The 24163-nt window shown below is 40.1% G+C and overlaps 1 protein-coding gene and 1 pseudogene across 3 annotated transcripts in view; both read right to left on the reverse strand.

The window, feature by feature from the left end:
* The window catches only part of CREB5 (cAMP responsive element binding protein 5), a 431120-nt gene that overhangs the window by 209222 nt on the left and 197735 nt on the right, over positions 1 to 24163 (reverse strand). The window lies entirely within an intron of this gene.
* The window catches only part of LOC122438447, a 57026-nt pseudogene that overhangs the window by 2437 nt on the left and 30426 nt on the right, over positions 1 to 24163 (reverse strand).

Consider the following 24163-nt stretch of genomic DNA (forward strand, 5'->3'; position numbering starts at 1 on the left):
AACAAATAAGGAAGTCTGAAAGATGTTTAAAAATACTAAACTTTGGGTAAATTTTCAGGTGAAAGTATGGTATCATGGTCGTGTGCTATTCTGTGCCAAGTTGCTTCAGTTGTGTCTGATTCTTTGTGACCCCCTGCACTATAGCTCGCCAGGCTCCTCTGTCCATAGGATTCTCCAGGCAAAGATACTGGAGTGAGTTGCCATGCACTCTTCCAGGGATCTTCTTGACTCAGGGATTGAACTTGCTTCGCCTGCATTGGCAGGCAGGTTTTTTTTATTTTATTTTTTTACCATTAGCATCACCTGGGAAGCCTGGTATCATGGTTACTTCTCTTTAAAAAACTTTAATGAACTTGTCTTTCATACTTATATTCCAAATACTTATGGATAAAATGCTATGATATACAGGATATTGCTTCTAATAACCTTGGGAGTGGCTGGGAATGGGTAGATACACCGATGAAATGTGACCAGTTTTGGGCTGATAACTGTTTAAGTTGTGCGGTAGGTCCATGTTGGGTCATTATCATGACTTTTGTACTTCTATAATGTCTGAAATGTTTGTGATTAAAATATTTAAGAAGTTTTGTTCATAATTAGAACAAAAGGTAGTTCTTCCTAATTGTTAAAAAAAAAAAAAAGAGAGAGAGAGAGAGGATTTTAGGCCAGGAATGGAAGGAAAGGATTTCACATGAAGGTAAGAAGGTTTTTGGAAATGGATGGGTTTCTCATTATGACTGAAGCATGAGGAATCTCTCAGAAGTGATAACAAGAGTATCCAATCTGTTTTGACTGAAGCTTGACTAGACCAGGACAGGCAATCTGCTGGTGAAGGTGGTTATCTCATGAAAAAGGCATGGTCTCACTTACTAGGTCTTGATCTCACTATATATGTTGTGGGTGATGACAGTAGCCTAGCTTCTGTTACAACTAACTCACAACAGGATATTAATAAGCTATATATTTTACAATGTAATTAAGAAATCATTCGATAACAGCAAGATCAAATCTCAAATGGACAGCACAAATAACTGCCATACTACCCAAAGCAATCTATAGATTCAACACAATCCCTATCAAGCTACCAATGGTATTTTTCATAGAACTAGAACAAATAATTTCACATTTTGTATGGAAACATATAAAACCCCAAATAGCCAAAACAATCTTGAGAAAGAAGACTGGAACTGGAGGAATCAACTTTCCTGACTTCGGACCATACTATAAAGTGATAGTCATCAAAACAGTATGATCGATGGAACAAAATGGAAAGCCCAGAGATAAATTCATGCACCTATAAATTCATACACCTTATCTTTGACAAAGAAGGCAAAAATAGACAATGGAGAAAAGACAATCTTTAACAAGTGGTGCTGGGAAAACTGGTCAACCACGTGTAAAAGAATGAAACTAAAATACCTTCTAACACCATACATGAAAATAAACTCAAAATGAATTAAAGATCTAAATGTAAGATCAGAAACTATAAAACTCTTAGAGGAACACATAAGCAGAACACTCTCTGACATAAATCACAGCAAGATCTTCTATGACCCACCTTCTTCCCAGAGTAATGGAAATAAAAGCAAAAATAAACAAACGGGACCTAATTAAACTTAAAAGTTTTTACACAATGATGGAAACTATAAGCAAGGCAGCCTTCAGAATGGGAGAAAATAATAGCAAATGAAGCAACTGACAATTAATCTCCAAAATATACAAGCAGCTCATGTAGCTCACTACCAGAAAAATAAACAACCCAATCAAAAAGTGGGCCAAAGTTCCAGTGGAATCATTATGGTATCCTCCTCGGGGCCAAAGAACTAAACAAACATTTCTTCAAAGAAGACATATAGATGGTTAATAAACTCATGAAAAGATGCTCAACCTCACTCATATCAGAGAAATGCAAATCAAAACCACAGTGAGGTATCATCTCGCAGCAGTCAGAATGGCTGCCCATCAAAAAGGCTACAAGCAATAAATGCTGGAGAGGGTGTGAAGAAAAGGGAATCCTCTATACTGATGGTGGGAATGCAAACTGGTACAGCCACTATGGAGAACACGTGTGAAAATTCCTTAAAATACTGGAAATAGAACTGCCATATGACCCAGAAATCCCGCTGCTGGGCATACACACCAAGGAAACCAGAACTGAAAGAGACACAGGTATCCCAATGTTCACTGCAGCATGGTTTACAATAGCCAGGACATGGAAGCAACCTAAATGTCCATCGGCAGACAAATGGATAAGGAAGTTGTGGTACATATACACAATGGGATATTTTTCAGCTATAAAAAAGGATGCATTTGAGTCACCTCTAATGAGGTGCATGAAATTGGAGTCTATTATACAGAGTGAAGTAGGTCAGAAGGAGAAACACCAATACAGTATAATAACGCATATATATGGAATTTAGAAAGATGGTAATGATGATCCTGTAAGCGAGGCAGCAAAAGAGACACCGATGTGAAGAACAGACTTTTGGACTGTGTGGGAGAAGGCGAGGGTGGGATGATTTGAGAGAATAGCACTGAAACATGTATATTACCAAATGTAAAATAGATGACCAGCGTGAGTTCAACGCATGAAGCAGAGCACTGAAAGCTGATGCTCTGGGACAACCCAGAGGGATGGGGTAGGGAGGGAGGTGGGAAGGGCGCTCAGGATGGGGCGGTGCATGTGCACCCATGGCTGATCCATGTAGATGTGTGGCAGGGGCCACCACAGTGTTGTGTCCTCCAATTTAAATAAATAAATAAATTTTCTTAAAATGTCATTTTGCTTACCCCCAATGCAGCATTCCTGAAGCAGATCAGAATGCTCCAGGCTGGCAATCAGCCCTTCTGGATTCTAAGTAGCCCCCAAAGGATGCAGTGGCTTGCACATTGGAAAATTTAACTATGACCCTAAGCCACTCCCAAGACCATTTGTAAATTATTGCTTGAGTAATTTACAAATATTGAGATTTGATGACCTGAAGAAATAAAGATTTCCACTAATGCTTACTGTGCTCAGGCAGTCACTCACTGGCAAGATCTTGTTTGAATGTCATGAAGTCAAATATGTCATTAAATATGACAATTTCCAAAAGGGACCCAGGACAGCTAATGGTCATCAAGCTGTGAAATCAAAGTGTATGGAGGGATTCCAAAGCTTACCTCTGACTTTGTCTTTTACAAACCCAAATCCAATGTGGCGATCACGCTTCATTCAGTTCACATAAAGTCGAAATGATCTTTTATTCTAGGGGTAATGACTTGATGATTTGACACCTATGAGTCATAAGCAGCCCTTAGTGAAAAAGCCCCGTGACAATGTGTTAGCTCACATTTAAACCTTAGTTATGTTTCCCACTCTGTTCCCAGTAGTCCCCATCTTCATTGCATCTGGGGTAGGGTTCTGGGCCCTGGCTCAACGAGTGGACTCAGTTTCAGACCAAATATATTGCAATGAACCTTAAAAATTCACACATTTGCTATGAGACTTTCTTCAAGGGGAAAATACATTTTCAGTCATTTGGCCAAAACAAGCAAAATGCTCAAAATGTTGAAACAGGGAGGCCCCCACTCCTCTATTTCATTACTGCGTTGCTGAGGCAAAGAAGTGAAGACATTTTTCTTTGTGGCTCCAGTAAGCAGGCAGACATTTATCAATTGGGACACTCTACAATGGATATCTAATCAGATACACTAGTCCTCTGGGTAATTCCAAATTCCTGCAGAGAAAGTTTGGCTTCTTTTCCTTAATGACTGCATTTGGAGTATGAACTAAAATGGTCAAAATTTTCAATACATCTTTGAGAAGGGTTAAGCACAAAAATCCTGTTAAACAATAATGGGATTTGTGTGTGAAACATGACACTCTTTGAACACTTTTGAGAAAGTTACTCTGCTCTTTCCCCTCCGACTAATAACAATTCAACATTATTTAACATAATCCTACTGACAGGTAATTTCTGACATGAGATTTATTACTGACTTGCCCTTGGAGGGCATGTTTCACTATTAATGTTTCCTTTTAAAAGCTATAGCATGCGTTAGATTCTCCTACAGCGTTTCCCCATGTTTTCCTTGGAAACCCCTATTTTCTGTGGTATTTTACATTGCCCAAGTCTGTTTTAACTCTGTATCCTTATATACACACAGACACACCCCTACTCTTCAGAAATACGTACAGAAATATACTTAACATTGAAACATTTCTTCTACCATTATTAGATTTACCTATAAGTAAATAAACAACATTAGTAACATAAATTTGAATCAGTTTCTCCTGTACCTAACTGGGTATGTGATTGAGTGAGCGAGAGCTTGACTTCAGCAGGACTATGCTGGGGACTGGGAGCGCGGCAGACAGGCTGATGTCCATATAGGGCCAGTGAGACCTGCAAGTGTCTGCCCTCATTGGTGCTTTCAGCCTTTCACAATGCAGGACATGTGAGACTGTTCAGAACACATTTGTGATTCTGACTCATCCAGAGAAATGATTTTTTACCTGGTGAGTCAGCATGAGCTAGGTATTTCCCTACCTGTGCTAACCATACAAGGGCATTGCTACCTGGAAGGTTAGGTCATCTGCCCCAGAAGGAAACACACACCATCTTTGCTTTTTCTGCAACAGCTTTACTGGTATCATGAGCTCACAGGCCAGAGCTGATTATGTAGTGTCCTTCCTTTGAAAGGGAAACGTTGTCTAAATGGCTCGCTGGCTGGCAAAGCAGCAAGGAGACAAGTGAAAAAAATTCACTCATTCATCCATCCATTCATTCTTTACTTATTCATCTGTAGTTTTAGGGAGGCCAGGTGTATTGAGTTATAATTTACAAATGCTAAAATTCACCCTTCTTAATACTGCAATTCATATAGTCATGTAACTACTACCACAACCAAGATGAAGAAGAACTTCATCACCTCAAAAAATTCCCTTGCCCCTTTAGTAGCTGACCCCTTTCCCCAGTCACCATATTTATTTAAAGAGAATATTCAGATGATTTACAACAGAGACACGAATTCACCTGCATGTTGTAATTTGTCCTTAATGTAGTGGCAAGATTTACTGGTAACGAGCTTCAGGGACCCTCCATCCCACTGGAAGTCTGAGAATGTGCTGGGCGAAACCTACTGCCTCACAGTGGCCCTAATGAATAACCTATTTCTGCAGAAAAACACCTGCAGCAGTGACTCGACTAGGAGATTTCTAAGCTTCCTAACTCTTCTTCCCATAAATTTCAGAAGACTAAGGTCCCTTCAGTCTCCCACCAAAGTCTAACTGGAAAAAGCTGGGGATATATACATTCTCCCCAGCCTTGGCCCCGGCCTCTCCTCCCAGAGGCTGACACACACAGGCAACTCTCTCTCTCTCTTTTACACACACACACAACAGACGCAACAACAAAAAAAAAACCTGCCAAGACAGTCTGTCTTCCAAGGTGGTCGTTAAATCTCTAAGGCCACAAGGGGACCTTCTGGGCCCAGACCCATGCAGAAGCCTGGGGTGAAAATCCTCTACCCCGAGAAGCTGGAACTGATCCGAAGGTCTTGCACATTAGGGAAGAGTTACATTCCTAGGTTACTGGGCCATTAGCAGCTCCGCCATCCATTTTTCATTTGAAGGAACCTTTTTTAAAGGTTGAATTCTTATCTTTGGGAGGCCTGTAAATGCAGTTCTTGTGTTTTCATTGGGTTTATTTAGCCTAGGGGATTTAGGTCCCTCTGTTTAAGTAGTAAATTTTCCCCTTTGTGTAAATGTATGTGGTTAATATACTTAAAAATCCATCAGGCAAGGCTAACAAAAATGCAGCCTCCTTTACACAGCCGTTTTGGCAAGAATATAGTCACTCAGGATGGCTGTGCGGTGCTTATAATTGAATTGTGGTCACTAAGCTGAATGCTATCAACTTCTGGAAAAACCCAAAGCCAGATAGCTCTGAGCACTCCTTTCACCACCTTCCCTCCAGCTCCTTTCCTTGCCGCCAGCTCCCCCGATCACCCAGCTGGCAGAGTGGGACACAGAAAGAAGCCCAAGGTGAACAAATAGGACACACTGCTACCGTCTTTAAACATGTACTAGAAAAGATGGGTTCCAGGTCTGAAAGGACAGAACTGAAGACCTGATGGCATGAGTTGCAACACTTGGAAGGCCAGTGACGGAGAAGCTGCTCAAGAAAAGGAAAACGACAAAGGTCCTCGAAGATGCCCTTCCAGCTTTCAGTTCTTGCTTGAGAATAACAATAACCTTTGGCCACTCGAATCAACATTATCTGACACTAGGGCACAGATTCCAGCCCCCTCCGAAGGTTGCCCTCACAATGGTAACCTTGGGGGACCTATAGTCCATTAGTTGATATTTGCTCCTTCCTTCTCTGACCCTACATGCTCACCTCTCTGCCTTCCCCCTCCCCAGCTCTCGTGGCAGAGCCTAGTCCACCAGGCTGGGTTCAGAAGCTGTGGGCTCTGACCATGACAAGCATGAAGGCTTCTCACTCAGCTACCACTGTTGCTGTTGGCAGGAGACCAAGTGACCACCACACACCCTAGTGCACCCAACTCAACCAGGTGGCCTTGGGCCATGACAGATATGAACCAAAAGGAGAAAACCCGCTCACTGCTCAGAGCTGTGACAGGAGAAAAGAAAAAATCCTGCCATACAACTCTCCCTTACCTAAACACAGAAACTAATCACTATCAAAACACACATAAGAGGATTTTTCTACTTAAAAACTGTCTTTTAGGGAATTCCCTGGCAGTCTAGTGGCTAAAACATGTGCTTTCACTGCTGTAGGCCTGGGTTTGAACCCTGGCTGGGGAATTAAGATCCTATAAACCACTTGGTGTGACAAAAATAATAATAATAAAGAAATGGGGGGAAAATGGACTTTTAAAAAACAACCTTTTAATAGAAATAAATAAAAATAAAAACTACCTTTTTCATTAGGCTCGATATTTCCTATCCCCTCTAGGCACTGTGCTCATTCAACAAATAAATGGGCACTTCTTAAATGTAACAATAGTGCCTGGGTTCTTTGGGTGCATAAGTCCATCCCATGTACCGTGTAAAACAGTGAAAAAGCACTTTGGACTCAACTACCATTCTAGAGTAAATACTGGAGAAAATGTGCTCCTAGAGCTAAGGAGCCTAGCAGCAGGTGAGCTCAGGGCCTAGAAATTGGTCAAGAGGGAAACTACAGGTGGTCTAGCACAAATGGTTTCACAGCAAAGGACAAAGCAGCTCATACAACTCAAACCAAAAAGAAATCTATGTCTAAAATGCATGAGTCAGAAGAGCACTCATTTCTCAAAAGGTAAACACACAACCTACTACTCAAGAACTACTGTGCTAGTTCAAATTATTGCTCCTTCCTGCTGACAGTGGTTGTGTAACTATCTCAGGTACATCTGAAAGGCCACTAAAATGGACTGGAATGGGTCAATTTAACTCAGATGACCATTATATCTACTACTGTGGGCGGAAATCCCTTAGAAGAAATGGAGTAGCCATCATAGTCAACAAAAGAGTCCAAAGTGCAGTACTTGGATGCAATCTCAAAAACGACAGAATAATATCTGTTCGTTTCCCAGGCAAACCATTCAATATAACGGTAATCCAAGTCTATGCCCCGACCAGTAACGTGGAAGAAGCTGAAGTTGAACGGTTCTACGAAAACCTACAAGAACTTTTAGAATTAACACCCCAAAAAAGATGTCCTTTTCATTATAGGGGACTGGAATGCAAAAGTAGGAAGTCAAGAAAAATCTGGAGTAATAGGCAAATTTGGCCTTGGAGTACAGAATGAAGCAGGTCAAAGGCTAATAGAGTTTTGCCAAGAGAATGCTGGTCATAGCAAATATCCTCTTCCAACAACACAAAAGAAGACTCTACACATGGACATCACCAGATGTTCAATAAGCAAAATCAGATTGATTATATTTTTTGCAGCCAAAGATAGAGAAGCTCTATACAGTCAGCAAAAACAAGATCAGGAGCTCACTATGGCTCAGATCACGAACTCCTTATTGCCAAATTCAGACTTAAATTGAAGAAAGTGGAGAAAACCACTAGACCATTCAGGTATGACCTAAATCAAATCGCTTATGATTTTACAGTGGAAGTGAGAAATAGATTTAAGGAACTAGATCTGATAGACAGAGTGCTTGATGAACTATGGACAGAGGTTCGTGACATTGTACAAGAAACAGGAACCAAGACCATCCCCAAGAAAAAGAAATGCAAAAAGGCAAAATAGCTGTCTGAGGAGGCCTAACAAAAAGCTATGAAAGAAAAGAAGAGAAGTGAAAAGCAAAGGAGAAAAGGTAAGATACATGCATCTGAATGCAGAGTTCCAAAGAATAGCAAGGAGAGATAAAAAAGCCTCCCTCAGCGATCAATGCAAAGAAACAGAGGAAGACAATAGAATGGGAAAGACTAGAGGTCTCTTCAAGAAAATTAGAGATACCAAGAGAATGTTTCATGCAAAGATGGGCTCAATAAAGGTCAGAAATGGTATGGACCTAACAGCAGCAGAAGATATTAAAAAGAGGTGGCAAGAATACACAGAAGAACTGTACAAAAATGATCTTCATGACCCAGATAATTATGATGGTGAGATCACTCACCTAGAGCTAGACATCCTGAAATGTGAAGTCAAGTGGGCATTAGGAAGCATCACTATGAACAATGCTAGTGGAGGTGATAGAATTCCAGTTGAGCTATTTCAAATCCTAAAATATGATGCTGTGGAAGTGCTGCATTCAATATGCCAGCAAATTTGAAAAACTCAGCAGTGGCCACAGGACTGGAAAAGATCAGTCTTCATTCCAATCCCAAAGAAAAGCAATGCCAAAGAATGCTCAAACTACCACACAATTGCACTTATCTCACACGCTAGTAAAGTAATGCTCAAAATTCTCCAAGCCAGGCTTCAATAGTACATGAACTGTGAACTTCCAGATGTTCAAGCTGGTTTTAGAAAAGGTAGAGGAACCAGAGATCAAATTGCCAACATCCACTGGATCATCGAAAAAGCAAGAGAATTCCAGAAAAACATCTATTTCTGCTTTATTGACTATGCCAAAGCCTTTGACCTTGTGGATCACAATAAACTGTGGAAAATTCTGAAAGAGATGGGAGTACCAGACCATCTGACCTGCCTCTTGAGAAACCTGTATGCAGATCAGGAAGCAACAGTTAGAACTGGACACGGAACAACTGACTGGTTTCAAACAGAGAAAAGGATTAAGTATATTGTCACCCTGCTTATTTAACTTATATGCAGAGTACATCATGAGAAACGCTCGGCTGGATGAAGCACAAGCTGGAATCAAGATTGCTGGGAGAAATATCAATAACCTCAGATACGCAGATGACACCACCCTTATGGCAGAAAGTGACTGCTAAGTCACTTCAGTCGTGTCCGACTCTGTGCGACCCCATCCCTGGGATTCTCCAGGCAAGAACACTGGAGTGGGTTGCCATTTCCTTCTCCAATGCATAAAAGTGAAAAGTGAAAGTGAAGTCACTTAGTCATGTCTGACTCTTCGTGACCCCATGGACTGCAGCCTACCAGGCTCCTCCGTCCATGGGATTTTCCAGGAAAGAGTACTGGAGTGGGGTGCCATTGCCTTCTCCGAAGAAGAACTAAAAAGCCTCTTGATGAAAGTGAAAGAGGAGAGTGAAAAAGTTGGCTTAAACTCAACATTCAGAAAACTAAGATCGTGGCATCTGGTCCCATCACTTCATGGGAAATAGATAGGGAAACAGTAGAAACAGTGACTGACTTTATTTTTTGGGGCTCCAAAAACAGTGCAGAAAGTGACTTCAGCCATCAAATTAAAAGACACTTTCTCCTCCTTGGAAGGAAAGTTATGACCAACCTAGATAGCATATTAAAAAGCAGAGACATTACTTTGCCAACAAAGGTCCATCTAGTCAAGGCTATGGTTTTTCCAGTAGTCATGTGCAGATGTTAGAGTTGGAGTATAAAGAAACCTGAGTACAGAAGAATTGATGCTTCTGAACTGTGGTGTTGGAGAAGACTCTTGAGAGTCCCTTGGACTGCAAGGAGATCCAACCAGTCCATCCTAAAGGAGATCAGTCCTGGGTGTTCACTGGAAGGACTGATGTTGAAGCTGAAACTCCAATACTTTGGCACCTGATGCGAAGAACTGACTCATTTGAAAAGACCCTGATACTGGGAGGGATTGAGGACAGGAGAAGGGGATGACAGAGGATGAGATGGTTAGATGGCATCACCAACTCAATGGACATGAGATTGGGTGAACTCCGGGAGTTGGTGATGGACAGGGAGGCCTGGTGTGCTGCAGTTCATGGGGTCACAAAGAGTCGAACACAACTGAGTGACTGAACTGAACTGAACCCCAATATTCACTGCAGCACTGTTTATAATAGCCAGGACATGGAAGCAAGCTGTATGTCCATCAACAGAAGAATGGATAAAGAAGTTGTGATACACATATACAATGAAATATTACTCACAGGCTATGGTTTTTCCAGTGGTCATGTATGGATGTGAGAGTTGGACTATAAAGAAAGCTGAGTGCCGAGGAATTGATGCTTTTGAACTGTGGTGTTGGAGAAGACACTTGAGAGTCCCTTGAACTGCAAGGAGATCCAACCAGTCCATCCTAAAGGAGATCAGTCCTGGGTGTTCATTGGAAGGACTGATGTTGAAGCTGAAACTCCAATACTTTGGCCACCTGATGCGAAGAGCTGACTCATTTGAAAAGACCCTGATGCTGGGAAAGATTGAGGGCAGGAGGAGAAGGGGACGACAGAGGATAAGATGGTTGGATGGTATCACCGACTCAATGGACATGGGTTTGGGTGGACTCGGGGAGTTGGTGATGGACAGGGAGGCCTGGTGTGCTGCTGTTCAAGGGATTGCAAAGAGTTGGACATGACTGAGCGACTGAACTGAACTGATACAAGGAATGAATTTAAATTAGTTCTAGTGAGGTAGATGAACCTAGAGCCTGTTATACAGAGTGAAATAAGCCAGAAGAGAAGAATAAGTCTCGTATATTAATGCATATATATGGAATCTAGAAAAATGGTACTGATGAACCTATTTGCAGGGCAGGAATAGATACTCAGACATAGAGAACAGACTTATGGACACAGCGGAGAAAGGAGAGAATGGGACAAACTGAGAGAGTAGCATTGAAATATATATATTACCATATATAAAATGGAAGTTGCTCCACAGCACAGGGAGCTCAGCCTGGTGCTCTGTGATAACCTAGAGGGGTGGGAAATGGCAGGGAGGTTCAAGAGGGAAAAGACATATATATATCTATAGCTGATTCATGTTGATGTAAGGCAGAAATCAACACAAAATTGTAAAGCAATTATCCTCCAATTTATTTATTAAATAAATAAATTAAAATAACAGTTCCTCTTCCCCATCAATTAAATAAATTTTATAATATTTTCAGCGTAGAAGAGGCCCAATAAAGCTAAATAAAAGTACATATTGAAACCTGATAGCTCAGTTGGTAAAGAATTTGCCTGCAATGCAGGAGACCCAGATTTAGTTCCTGGGTAGGGAAGATCCACTGGAGAAGAGATAGGCTACCCACTCCAGCATTCTTGGGCTTCCCTTGTGGCTCAGCTATCAAAGAATCCACCTGCAATGCGGGAGACCTGGGTTTGATCCCTGGGTTAGGAAGGTCCCCTGGAGAAGGGAAAGGCTACCCACTCCAGTATTCTGGCCTGGAGAATTCCATGGACTATAGTCCATGGGGTCACAAAGAGTTGGACACAACTGAGCAACTTTCACTTCACATATTGAAAAAAATTAAGTTATACTTCTGACATCCTGCTTTAAATGGTAAGCTCCAGGAGGAGTTATTTGACTTTCTTGTTATAACCATAGTTACTGCATGATATACAGATAGGTCATAGATTATAAATGAACACAGATGAGTAATTACCATTGATTAATATTTATGCCAATAACTACAAAATTTCCTCTTTTAAATTAAGGTAATTTAAGAAGAAATGTAGAGATCCTATTCTTTTCACATTTGAGCCAGGCAATACTTAAGCTTACATATAACCAACCATCCCTATCATCAACTTTTATCGACCTAAAGATTACTCATGCATCAATCCATATCAAACCATCAAGTTGCCTCATGCGTGTGTGCATGCTCAGTGCTTCAGTTTTGTCCAACTCTTTGCAACTCTGTGGACTATAGACCTCCAGGCTTGTCTGTCCATGGGATTCTCCAAGCAAGAATACTGGATTAAGTAGCCATGCCCTCCTCCAGGGTATCTTCCTGACTCAGGGATCGAACACACATCTCCTGCACCTCCTGCATTGCAAGAGGATTCTTTACTGCTGAGCCACTGAGGAAGCCCAAGATGCCCCACACCCTCAGGAATTTCAGAGCCCTGGTTTTAAGAAAAGCAGTAATGATTTCTGCAGGAGTAAACAATGAAATCTGATTTTCTAAAATACTTTTAGGGTCACTGATCTAAGTCCTTACATTCTGCCTTTTAACATGCTTGTGATCTGTTCCATGGGGATGGAGGAAAGCAGGAGCCAGGGAGGCAGGAAGACTGGGATTGATATCAAATGACATTTTAAAGCAGCATCCTTGACAGCCAAATTCTGCCTGGCTCTAACCACAGGCTAGTTAGCAGCTTCAATTACATAGTATTTCCTCTTTAACATTTCTCTCTTTAACATTCTTTCATATTTTAAAACATAACTTTTAATTTTACTTCCAAAAGGATCTTTCTGGCATTTTACTGCTAAAGTCCTATCTTTTTACCTACATTCCTTGACCTCCCTCACCCTTCACCATTAATAAATGATAACTGAAAGAAAAAAGAAAACAGAAAAATGTGAAACTTGTGAACACACATAAGGGGGAAATATTCCTTGCCCTGCTTTTTCCTAAAGAGTGAGGAAATACAATAAAAATGAAGGGCAAAAGGAGCTTGAGTGTGTGTGTGTTTGTGTGTGTAATCTGTATGGCACAAGAGGAAGCCGTATAAGATCTCTCAGTGCCCTAATGTCATGCTTACTAAACAAAGCTCACAGCCAATGACATTTCCCAGGAAATACCAGGTCCTGTGCTGTTCAGTGTTTGTTTCAAAGGGCTAAGTCTGGAGGAAAACAAAGGAAGCTAGAGGGAGGAAAAAAAATTTAGTTTAACTGTACTGCTGTGAGCTCTAAAAGCAAGTCAAATCCCTAGCCTGCTTTTTTTATTTTGTTAGGAGAAAATCTTTTCAAGTATGTGCATGATTAAAAAAAAAAAAACCCTATAGGCACTGTTCCTTTTTGGCGGGTAAGTCAGAGGTCTTTATCATTTTGTAGCTTAACAAATAAAAAGCATTAAACCACTTCTCTTCCAATGCATCACATGTCCAGAGTTTGGTCCCATAACTAATGCAGAGTTGTGTACTTCATTAAAACTTAAGATCCTCCCTGGCTTAAGGTTTTACAGATCCATAAGGCAGCAGTTGAAATATGGGACAATTTTCTCACATGGCAGGCAGCAAAGTGAATCCAGCCTGTCTTTATGGATTGGATCCTCCTGGCAATGAGTGTGCTAGATGAGTTTGCATTTTCCAGTGCCTGGTAGGCTTCACATGCCCCTAGCACATGTACATACACCCTGCTTCGCTCCCACTCCCAGGACATACTACACAGGGTCTTTCTTCTTCCTGCTTCTTACATCAGTCACACGGTTCCACGTTTTACACATTGGTGGTGTTTTACTCGCTAAGTCATGTCTGACTCTTGCAACCCCATGGACTGTAGCCCACCAGGCTCCTCTGTCCATGGGATTTCCCAGCCAAGAATACTGGAGTGGGTTGCCATTGCCTTCTCCAGGGGATCTTCCCAACCCAGGAATTGAACCTGGGTCTCCTGCACAGTAGGCGGATTCTTTACCAACTGAGCTATGAAGGAAGTTCTTTACACATTACTGGAGTAGATTTATCCTCCAGCTCCAATACACATATATTGGGTGTTTTTTGAGCACCTTCATTAATTTGTTCCCTTCATCTCCCCAACTCCTGTCTCCACTCTGGCAACCATCAGTTCATTCTCTCTATCTATGGGTTAGTTTTTTAAGTCTCTCTTCATTGTTACAAGTGGCAAGATTTCCTTCTTTGTTATGGCTGAATTATTCTTCATTGTATAGTTGACCCCTGAACAATGTGGGGTTGGGGGCATTGTCAACCCTCCATATGATTGAAAATCAGCTATAACTTTTAGCTGGCCCTCCTTACCTGTGGTTCCTTCATATTCAACCTTTTGCATCCATGGATTCAACCAACTGTGGATCAAGTAGTACAGCAGTATTTACTATCGAAAAAAATCTATACAAGTGGACCCCTGCAGTTCACATCCAAGTTGTTCAGGACCCAGTGTGTGTGTGTGTATGTGTGTGTTTGTGCCACATCTCATTTATTCATTTGTCAATGGACACTTAGACACTTAGTTTGTTTCTATGTCTTGGCTATTGTAATAAACATGGGAGCATATGTATCTTTTCAAAATTCATATATTTTTAAATACTAGTTAAAGGGTTGCCATTTACCTAGAACCTCTCTGAAATAATGGGAAAATCACAACTTTTATATTTGCCTCTAAAGTCTAACTGTAGCAACTACAATCTAGTATTTCAAAGGGATCATTATATTTGTCACATACAAATCTCTTATTCATTTCTACCTTATATGAATAATGTAGATGGTATGTCTGAGACAGTTAAAAAGAAAAAAGGACATAGTGACAAGGAAAAGCTTTGCTGTATCTAACAAAATTGGCAAAGGCTTAACAAGAATCACTTCTCTGCTGGCTCAGCCAGTAAAAGCATCTGCCTACAATGCGGGAGACCCGGGTTTGATCCCTGGGGCGGGAATATACCCTGGAGAAGGCAATGGCAACCCACTCCAATACTCTTGCCATGGATGGAGGAGCCTGGTAGGCTGCAATCCATGGGGTCTCAGAGAGTCGGACACGATTGAGCGACTTCACTTTCTTTCTTTAACAAGAGTCAGTTCTGATTAGGAACATTTTGTAATCAAGAAGCAGAGGGCAAATGAATATGAACCATTTCTGCTTGCCAAGGACTCTTTTCTAGGGATGAGAGGCTGTTCTCCTACCAAGCTGGGCAGAGACAACGAAGGTGTCAGGAAGCCCATACAAAGTTGAGTGATTTCAATCAAGGGGACACAAAGGTAAATCATTGGGTGATTATCCACACTCTCTTAGCAAAGCAATAATGAAATTAATATGCAAATATTTTAAAGTCAAACGAATATTTATACCCATAGGTAGAAATAGGTATATTTCTATATTTCATAGGCATAGGATACTTTGAGGAACAGAACTTTAATATTTCTAGTTAGTTAGAATGATCCTGTTCGATGAGGTAAGTTCTCTTTCAGTGGTATTATATGGACATTTTAATCTTATAAAACATAAAAAGTGGTGTTTGCTATCAAAATATTGTCCCCAAATATTGTCATTTCCTCTGTCCTGAAGACTAGAATAAAAGGACAAGCAGGGGGATGGCAGTAATGATTTTCAAGTTGTATTCTAATCACAATTTTAAAAAAATTTACTGAGATAAAAATTATGTATGATAAAATTTATCCATTTCATGTGGCAAATCGTAGAATGTTGGCAAGTGCCTACATCTGTGTCACCACCAACACAAGTCAAGATACAAGGTATTTTTGTCACCCAAAAAGTTGTCTCATGTCCCTTTGCTGGCAATCTCCTGCCAGGCCACCACTGACATACTCTCTGCCTCTGAAGGGCATTTTGCCTATTCTAGAATTTCATGAAATAGAATCATGACGAATGCATTCTTTTGTGTCTGGTGTCTGTCTCTAATCTCAATTTACCAAACCCAACATTTTACTCAAAACCCTACTCCCCTCACTTCTGCATCTCATGAGCAGGAAATCAGCTTTGACTCTGATAACCAGATCAGGGGTGGACGAGTGCCATTTTTGAGAAAGTCACTAGAATCGCAGGAAACAAGGAGCAGGAAGTAGCAAAGGTCAATTCCAGTGTGTTTCCTTTTGGGGCATTAACTTTAGCACATTGTTTGGGTTTCCCCAAAAAGATATTTTTGGAATAAGGGGATTCCAACCCTGAAGGCTAAAAATAGAGAAGAAGATGACCCTTCTGATACTCTTTCCCACATGTGCCTTAACATGTTAGGTCTCTGACCAAACAGATGCAGGATAAATGCTTGATGATGACACCAGCTAGAGGAGAAAGAGATGGGCTTTCTCATAATATCTAGAGGAATTCAGGGAAATACTAAACTACAAAGCAATTCTCACTTTAAGTAGAATTTTCCTGGGTCTACAAATTAGAAATTTTCACTTACCACCACTTAACACCCCACACAAATACTTTCTTCTTGTTCTTAGGACTAAGCAAGGATGTTTTCATTGTGTGAGACACCCAGTTGTCTATGGACCTGATACTCTCTATATAAATGCCATCCCAGCATCAGAAGAATCCTAATTATCAAAATCATTAGGCTATTCTGTTTCCTGACGTCCTCTAAGACCTTCCTGTGTGACTCAACTTTTTTTTTTCAAATAAGAAAAGGCATAAATTGTTCTGTGTCCTAAGTCTTTATATAAACATCAGCTCCTGGGTTCTATTTGTCCTTCAAGCTGCTGTCCATAATGATTAGAAGAGAAAATATTAATTCTTCCAGGGCTGTGGGGTATAATGCAAGCAATAAATCAATTTACATCATTTTTTAAAATAAAGCAAAGGGATAAATTAGTTTAAAATGATTTATTTAAGAGTAATGTTTGTTATTAAAACATTTCTACTTCAACTGAAACAAGTTTGACCCCAATGATGAGATTATTTTAATCTATGGTATAGTAATAGTTGAAAAAACTAGGCAAAAACAGAAGACAACCAACATGATGCATATTGAGAAGAATTATAGAGAGGGCTTTTCCCATAACTATTTTATGATTTAATTACTTATTTAATATTTATTATTTTATCATTTAGTGAGAAACTGGGACTTCCCTGGGGGCTCAGATGGTAAAGAATTGTCTATAGCGCGGGAGACCTGGGTTTGATCCCTGGGTCAGGAAGATCTCCTGGAGAAGGGAATAGCAGGCCACTCCAGTCCTCTTGCCTGGAGAATTCCATGGGCAGAAGAGTCTGGTGGGCTAAGTCCTTGGGGTCACAAAGAGTCAGACACAACTGAGTGACTAACACTTTCACTTTTCACTTTCAGTGATAAACTGACTGTTGGATTCTTGCCCTAAACAGAGCAATACTTCCTCCATTAGACAGATTATCTGACCCATGAAAGAACCAAGGAGTAAGTTAATCAAATCATTAAAACAGAATGAATATTCAAGAGAAGAAAGTTTTGATTCTTCTAAATTGTAAGTCAATATCAGGCACTACTTAAGTAGGCAGTCTGATCCTACATTATCTAGTTCTATAGGGAAAAAAAAGGGTTTATAAACTCTTTTAACCATATATTCAAAAGATCAATGATCACAAAAATGATTCCTTCACTGACATTTCTCAAGGCCAATCTCTCATCCACATAAGCCTCTGATGCAGAAAATAAACCCATATCTCACCATAAATTCTTTCCAATATCTAAAGTCAATGTAAAAGAGAAACGGAATTTTTCATAGTTCTTCGGCATGAAGAGTATGTGCAGAGGCAGTGGGTTCCAGAGAGAAGAGCACCAAAAGAAACATTTTATAACTAGTCCTTGATGCCTCCCTTACTATAGTAGGGGCTTTGAATAAGTAATGGCCCTTCTAGTCTTCTTTTTATCTTTAGTTGTTTAAAAAGTGTAGTTGAAGGTTGTCTGATATTCCTGCTCCATCTGGAGTGAGATAACAAAAAGACACACATGAACTGGTTTGAAAACATCTTAAGTGTCGTACAAATGCAGAGGACTATCACTCTTTTATGCACATCATCTCTCTAAATACTGTATGCTACACGCACTTGTACATAAGCACCACCCTTAAATTTGTGAAACATTCTGGCTCTGGCCACAGATCTGAGGAAATGTTCCTTCTTACATCAGCCATCACATTCACAAATTACCTCAAGGCCCTCAAAACTACAGCAAAGCCTTCCACACTCTTGGTTTCTAAACTAAAAACACAGCTGGCTATAACTTAACCAGCAAGCTCAACTGACTAACCAACCAACTAAAACCTAGGGACATTAAGCAACATGTTCAGTAAGCTTACCGGATTTAAATGGGAATGGAAAAAAAAAATCCAAGTTCAAAATATGGGCAGAAAAGGGCCCAGACAAATCAGTTATTATTCCTCAAGAACATCACACTCCTTGGAAGATCTACAAGCTAAATACAAACTCCCACAGCAGGATGTCACACACACTCAGATTGTAGTCATTGCTCAGTGGCGGCCACAGCCAACAAAGACCTTCTTTGAGACAAGTTCCACCTGGTTGGGGTGCCCCAGTTCTGAACAGTCTATTGCAGCCAAATGTCTCTCCTCCTTGTTTGGCCATCTGGCTGAGATAGAAAGGTTACAGGCATAGTGATAAGGGAGCTGGTACGACATGGAACAAGGATTCAGATGAGTGACTTCCTAATTCCTCTTTAAATATGATCAAAAGACCTCAATAGATAGGTCATGATCAAAACAAAATATTTAGGCTCAAACTGGCTAAGTTCCCAAAGGCTCTGGACAAATTATTTTTCATATTTTTCAGAGTCCAGCTAATGATACACAAAGGTTTCTGTCACAGAATCTTCATCTGGCAACCATGGAATAGAGTGAATTTATGAATTTCAGGGTAATATGCTGACCCCAAGATGCTCACATTCAAAAAGCAGTTGGTTAGTCAATCTTTCAGTGATTATTGTGGGTGCCTGAAAAGGGAGAACCTTATTTTGTCATGGCAGGATTCTGTAAATCAACTGACTTAAAATCAAATGAGAAATAAATATATCTTTGATTTTTTCAATTTTGCGGGGGGAAGAATAATTGTAGATTCACAAAATGTTGGATACAATTGCATGGGGAGGTCCAGTGTACTCTTTACTCAGTTTCCTCCAGTGGTAACATCTTGCATGATTACAGTGCAACAGTAAAATTAAGAAATTGACACTGGTCCAATCTACAGAGATTATTTCACCACTTACATGCACTCATTGTGTGTGTGTGTGTCTAGTTCTCTAAAATTTAACATACATGTAAATTTGTGCGGTCACCACTACAATCAAGACAGAGACTATTTCATCACCAAAATGATTACTCATGATACCTCTTTATAGCCACTTCCAGCCCCTCCACCAACCTTAGCTCTTGGCAACCACTAATCAGTTCTCCATCTCTATACTTCTGTCATATCGAGACTGTTATATTAATGGAATCATACAGCATGTAATCCTTTGAGATTGGCTTTTATCATTAACTATAATTCCCCTGAGATCCACCCAGTTACTGCATGTATCAATAGTTTGTTACTTTTTACTGCTGAGTAATATTCCATGGTATGGATGTACTAGTATGTGGTTAACCATTCACCACTGAAAGACATTTGGAAACACACTCTTATTTTAAAATAGCCCAAATTTGTGAACTCTGACACAAATCCAGTTGTATAAAGAAAAAAGATCTGTACTTACTAGATGAAGTTATGCCATAGAATAACCTATTCACAAATTGATTATACATGAATATTTTACATTAACTTTTTGGCTTTTACCTTTTGGTAACCATACGACACTTTCAATGTGTGCGTGCATGCTAGGTTGCTTCAGTTGTGTCCAATTCTTTGCAATCCTATAGACTGTAGCCTACCAAGTTCCTCTATCCATGGAATTTTCCCAGCAAGAATACTAGAGTGAGTTGCCATGCCCAACTCCAGGGGACCTTTCAGACCCAGGAATCGAACTCATGTCTCTCATGTCTGCTGCACTAGCAGACAGGTTCTTTACCATTAAGTGCCACCTGGGCATCCTTATGTCCCAATTTTTATTGTGCTTAAAAAAGCTCAAGCAAAAACTTACTGCCCAGACACCTTTTTTGTCCTAGATTTTTACAGTAATGCTTCAAAGGCCTCTACAGCATCCAGAATTTTAAGACATAATCTATTTTTTTCAGATCAAAGAATTGAATTAACAATCTGCAAGATTTCTGAGTGGTTTTGATCTGTCTTGCTTAACTTCTCCACCATGTTATGCACTGAAATATTCCCAATGCAACAAAAGTTCCGAGTGTAGAGCTCTCTTTGCTGTTCTGTCACTTAAAGCTCTTAAGACACTGTTCATAATAGTGAACCTAGAATGAGCACTTGCCATGGGCCCAGGCCTTGTAGGTTGATGCCTCCATACATTACAAATGCCCTTTAAAATTGTGTCCATTATTATTTCCATTTCACAGACGAGGAAACTGAGACCCAGAGGGGCCCAGGTATGTTTTTCCCAGTGGAACATTTGGCAAATTGTGTACTCAGATTTCAAATCCAGCGATCTAGTTCTAGCACCTGCATCTTTTTTTTTTTTAATTTGGAAAATACAGTACAATTTGTTGAAGTCAGTCTCAAGCAAAATCTAAAATCAGTGGAATTTCATTAAAACTCTTTCTAAATTAATCCTCACAGAAGTAAAAAATACACTTGAATCCCAAAGTATTTGTAAAATATAAATGATGTAAATAAAATAAAATGATTATAAAATAAAATGTACATTATAAAATATAATGTACAAAAATTATATGTTCCTACCAACACACACAGTAGTAAGAAGCTTAAATATTACAGGCAATCCTAGTACACTGTAACTAGTCAACAATAACCTATCTATACACAGGTTAACCAAGCTTTACACATTTCACACTATGCAATAAAACGTAGGCCAATCCACAAAATCTCCAAAATATCATATATGTTGAAGTCTATGTGGCAACATCAAGTCATTATACAGCAATGCTCCAGTGGAACACCTCCAGGGAAAATGAACATTAACCCTTAGTGTCAGGAGTCTCTAGCCAACTCAAAAGAGATGGACTTCAGTGAATATCGATGCATTGTTATTAAAGATTCTTTAATGTGGTGCCCCCACTGCTTTCTCACCTTCCAAAACTGGAACCTTGCTTGTCCAGTTTGCCTAATGCCTTTTTCATTTCCCTACTCCTTCTGTATTTATCTCACATAGCTCCTACCTTTGCATTTTTTCTTGTTATTATCTTCTATGTCTCTAGAATAATTCCTATTTTATCCTACACCCCCCATACGCTACAATAGACACTGTCCACTGAAGTTTACTACGTAGAACCAGACATCAGCTCCCCTTCCCCAAAAACAGTGATATAAAAAGGTCTAAAGATCCCCCAGATGAAGACCAACATGGTGATTCTTTGAAGGGAGATACTCTTTTCTTGGGAATTTTACATGCTCCTTTCATAGGTCCATTGATTCTCACTTTGGGTTGAATATACCAGAATGGATGGAGGAAAAAGAAAGAACATGAAACTCATGTTAGTTGAAATGACCCTTTACAGAAGTTCTAGTGGGGTGGGGGTGGGGCATGGGGAGCAAAAAGGCTATCATAAGTATTAGCTGAAATGTGTTAACTTGGGCAGAGCTATTTATCCATCTGTGTGGTTACTGAGTCCCACAACTCCTCTAGAGGAGAACACATATTTAAAGACCCTAGGATAGGTATGGATAGTATTTTTTGCCATCTCCCATTCCTGTCCCTCACACCTTTGACTTTTATACAACAGGGGCAGTGCCCATGGTTCAAGTCTTTCACATTTTACCCATCATCTGTAGTAGAATAGGAATAATATGAAACACTTGCCTTTGCCTCACACCTAATCTTAAAGCAAACAAAAAGCTTTGAAGGACCATCTAGATTACAAAATGTTTCTCTCACATAAACCACACACTAGCCAGTTCCTTCTCTTCTCCACTCCTTCCCTACCATCCTTGCTTCTCATATAATCAAACAACCACAGACATTTGCCTGTTACAGTGAGTTTTATCACAAAAAGGGATTCTTGGGAAAACCATGTGAAAATCTTGGTGTATATGAAATTACTCATTAGGCCTGCTGTCTGATCTTCATGCAGCCACTCTGATGAACGTCAAGTCTTTCCCTGGTGCTTGGCTGGGCACATGGAGGAAATGGACAGAATGTCTGTGCTGCACCTCTACTTCCTGTTCAGCAACTCCTGGTTCAAACCACCAAGGCACACACTAGGGAACTCAGGGGGAAGTGAGTATTAAGGAATGGAGGATACAAGACGGGTCTAGGCATCCAGGGATATAAAGGTGAGGGTGTGGAATTGGGGGTGGGGAGAGAGGACTGGGAGGAAGAAGGAGTCACTACTTATAATGTGCTACCTACTTATACCATCCCTCAAGCCCCCTTCCTACATACAAACTCCTACCACAAATGCCTCTCAAAATGGCATGGTTCCTTTTAATAAGTCCGTTTATCCCCCGTAAGCTTCACAAGAAGCAGTAATTAAATCATAGGTGGCACTTCTATCAAGACAGGCATATCAAAAAAGGATGGACGATAAGTATCTTAAAGTTCATTGTGGAACAATTCTCATATCCAGGCAACTGACCTGTTAGATGACTTATAAGGACAATATGATGATCAAAGAATGAAGTTCTAGGTAAAGCAAGCAAGAAAAACTGGTCTGCCCTGCAACCTTAAGAACTAAAGTTCCTTATTCATAAAACAGAAATTGACTTTAGGATTTTACTAATTGTCAATAGTGCAGACCTGGGGACACCTGTCATTATACACTTAGGGATTCATCATTGACAGAGACTTGGCTATGAAATGGGATGCCGACTTTGACTGGATGAATTATCTGTGAAAGAACTTCTAATGTATTCCCCACATACATCAGGTACTGCTGCTGCTGCTGCTGCTAAGTCGCTTCAGTCGTGTCCGACTCTGTGCAACTCCATAGACAGTAGCCCACCAGGCTCCCCTGTCCCTGGGATTCTCCAGGCAAGAACACTGGAGCGGGGTGCCATTTCCTTCTCCTACACCAGGTACAGTCTCATGTTAATAACAGACCAAAATGCTTGCAAATATAATCTTAATATTTCCAGGCATTCTAATGGTTGCAGTTTTAAGTAGTGGGAAAGAATAAAACCCAAGAATATGTGGTTGTGGGCTTATTTTCACATCTTCTATAATTAGTATTACTTGAGAAAGAAAATTTCAAATAAAATAAAATCTGAGATAATACACCACACCATTTTGTTACAATCCTTCTCTTTCTTTCTCTTTCTTCTTTCTTGCATATACTTCAAATGAAATTAAAATGAAATTTAAAGACAGAGACTCAAGCTATAGAAATTAGGTCAAAGCTGAAGCTTCAATCACCTCCTACAGATCAAATTGCCAACACAATCTGAAAAAAAGGGAATGTTCCGAATCTCTTGTAATTTAATGACAAAAACAAGCATCTTTATCTAACAGAAAAGTCTCTTCAAAATCTGTCAGTTAAACAGGAGGAGAGTTGAAGTTGTGTATCAGAACATACTGTTAGAAAAGCTCTGAGTCTTATTTTGCCTCCTCTAAGTGGCTCTAGATACTAAAAAGAAAAGTGAGCTATGCCTTACTTATCAAAAAAAAAGAAACTTCTTTCTACTAAAACATACCATAGAGCATAAAGGTAATTATGCCCTACTTTAAATAAAATTCATTAGGGAAAATTCCACAGTTGTACCTACGCTGAGCTTTTTCACACAATCAGGTCACCACACAGAATGCAAATTGAGCAAGGCCAATTCAACAGAGGGAGCAGAATTCAGATAAAGCAATGATGGATAGAGTGAGGTAAAGAAGGTGTGTGGCCCTCAAGATACTCAATGACAAGTTCTGGGTGAGGGGTGAGCGATATTACATGGGCTTAATGGACTTGCCAGTGCTAATTAACCTGGGACACAAGGAATAGCCAAATGCATCATGAGAAGTTGTTATAATTCTTCAATTAAGTCTAATGATCAGAGAAATAATTCACCAGACCAAGTGTCTGATGATGCTCGAGGGTAGCTTTAAAAACATTTCACCACACAAAAAAGATCCTTCTAGCCCTCAGCATGGTTACTCACCCTTTTCACACATCTTCTGTTACATGAGATAACTCACT

The sequence above is a fragment of the Cervus canadensis genome, chromosome 3 (assembly GCF_019320065.1).
Source record: "Cervus canadensis isolate Bull #8, Minnesota chromosome 3, ASM1932006v1, whole genome shotgun sequence".
Taxonomy (NCBI): domain Eukaryota; kingdom Metazoa; phylum Chordata; class Mammalia; order Artiodactyla; family Cervidae; genus Cervus; species Cervus canadensis.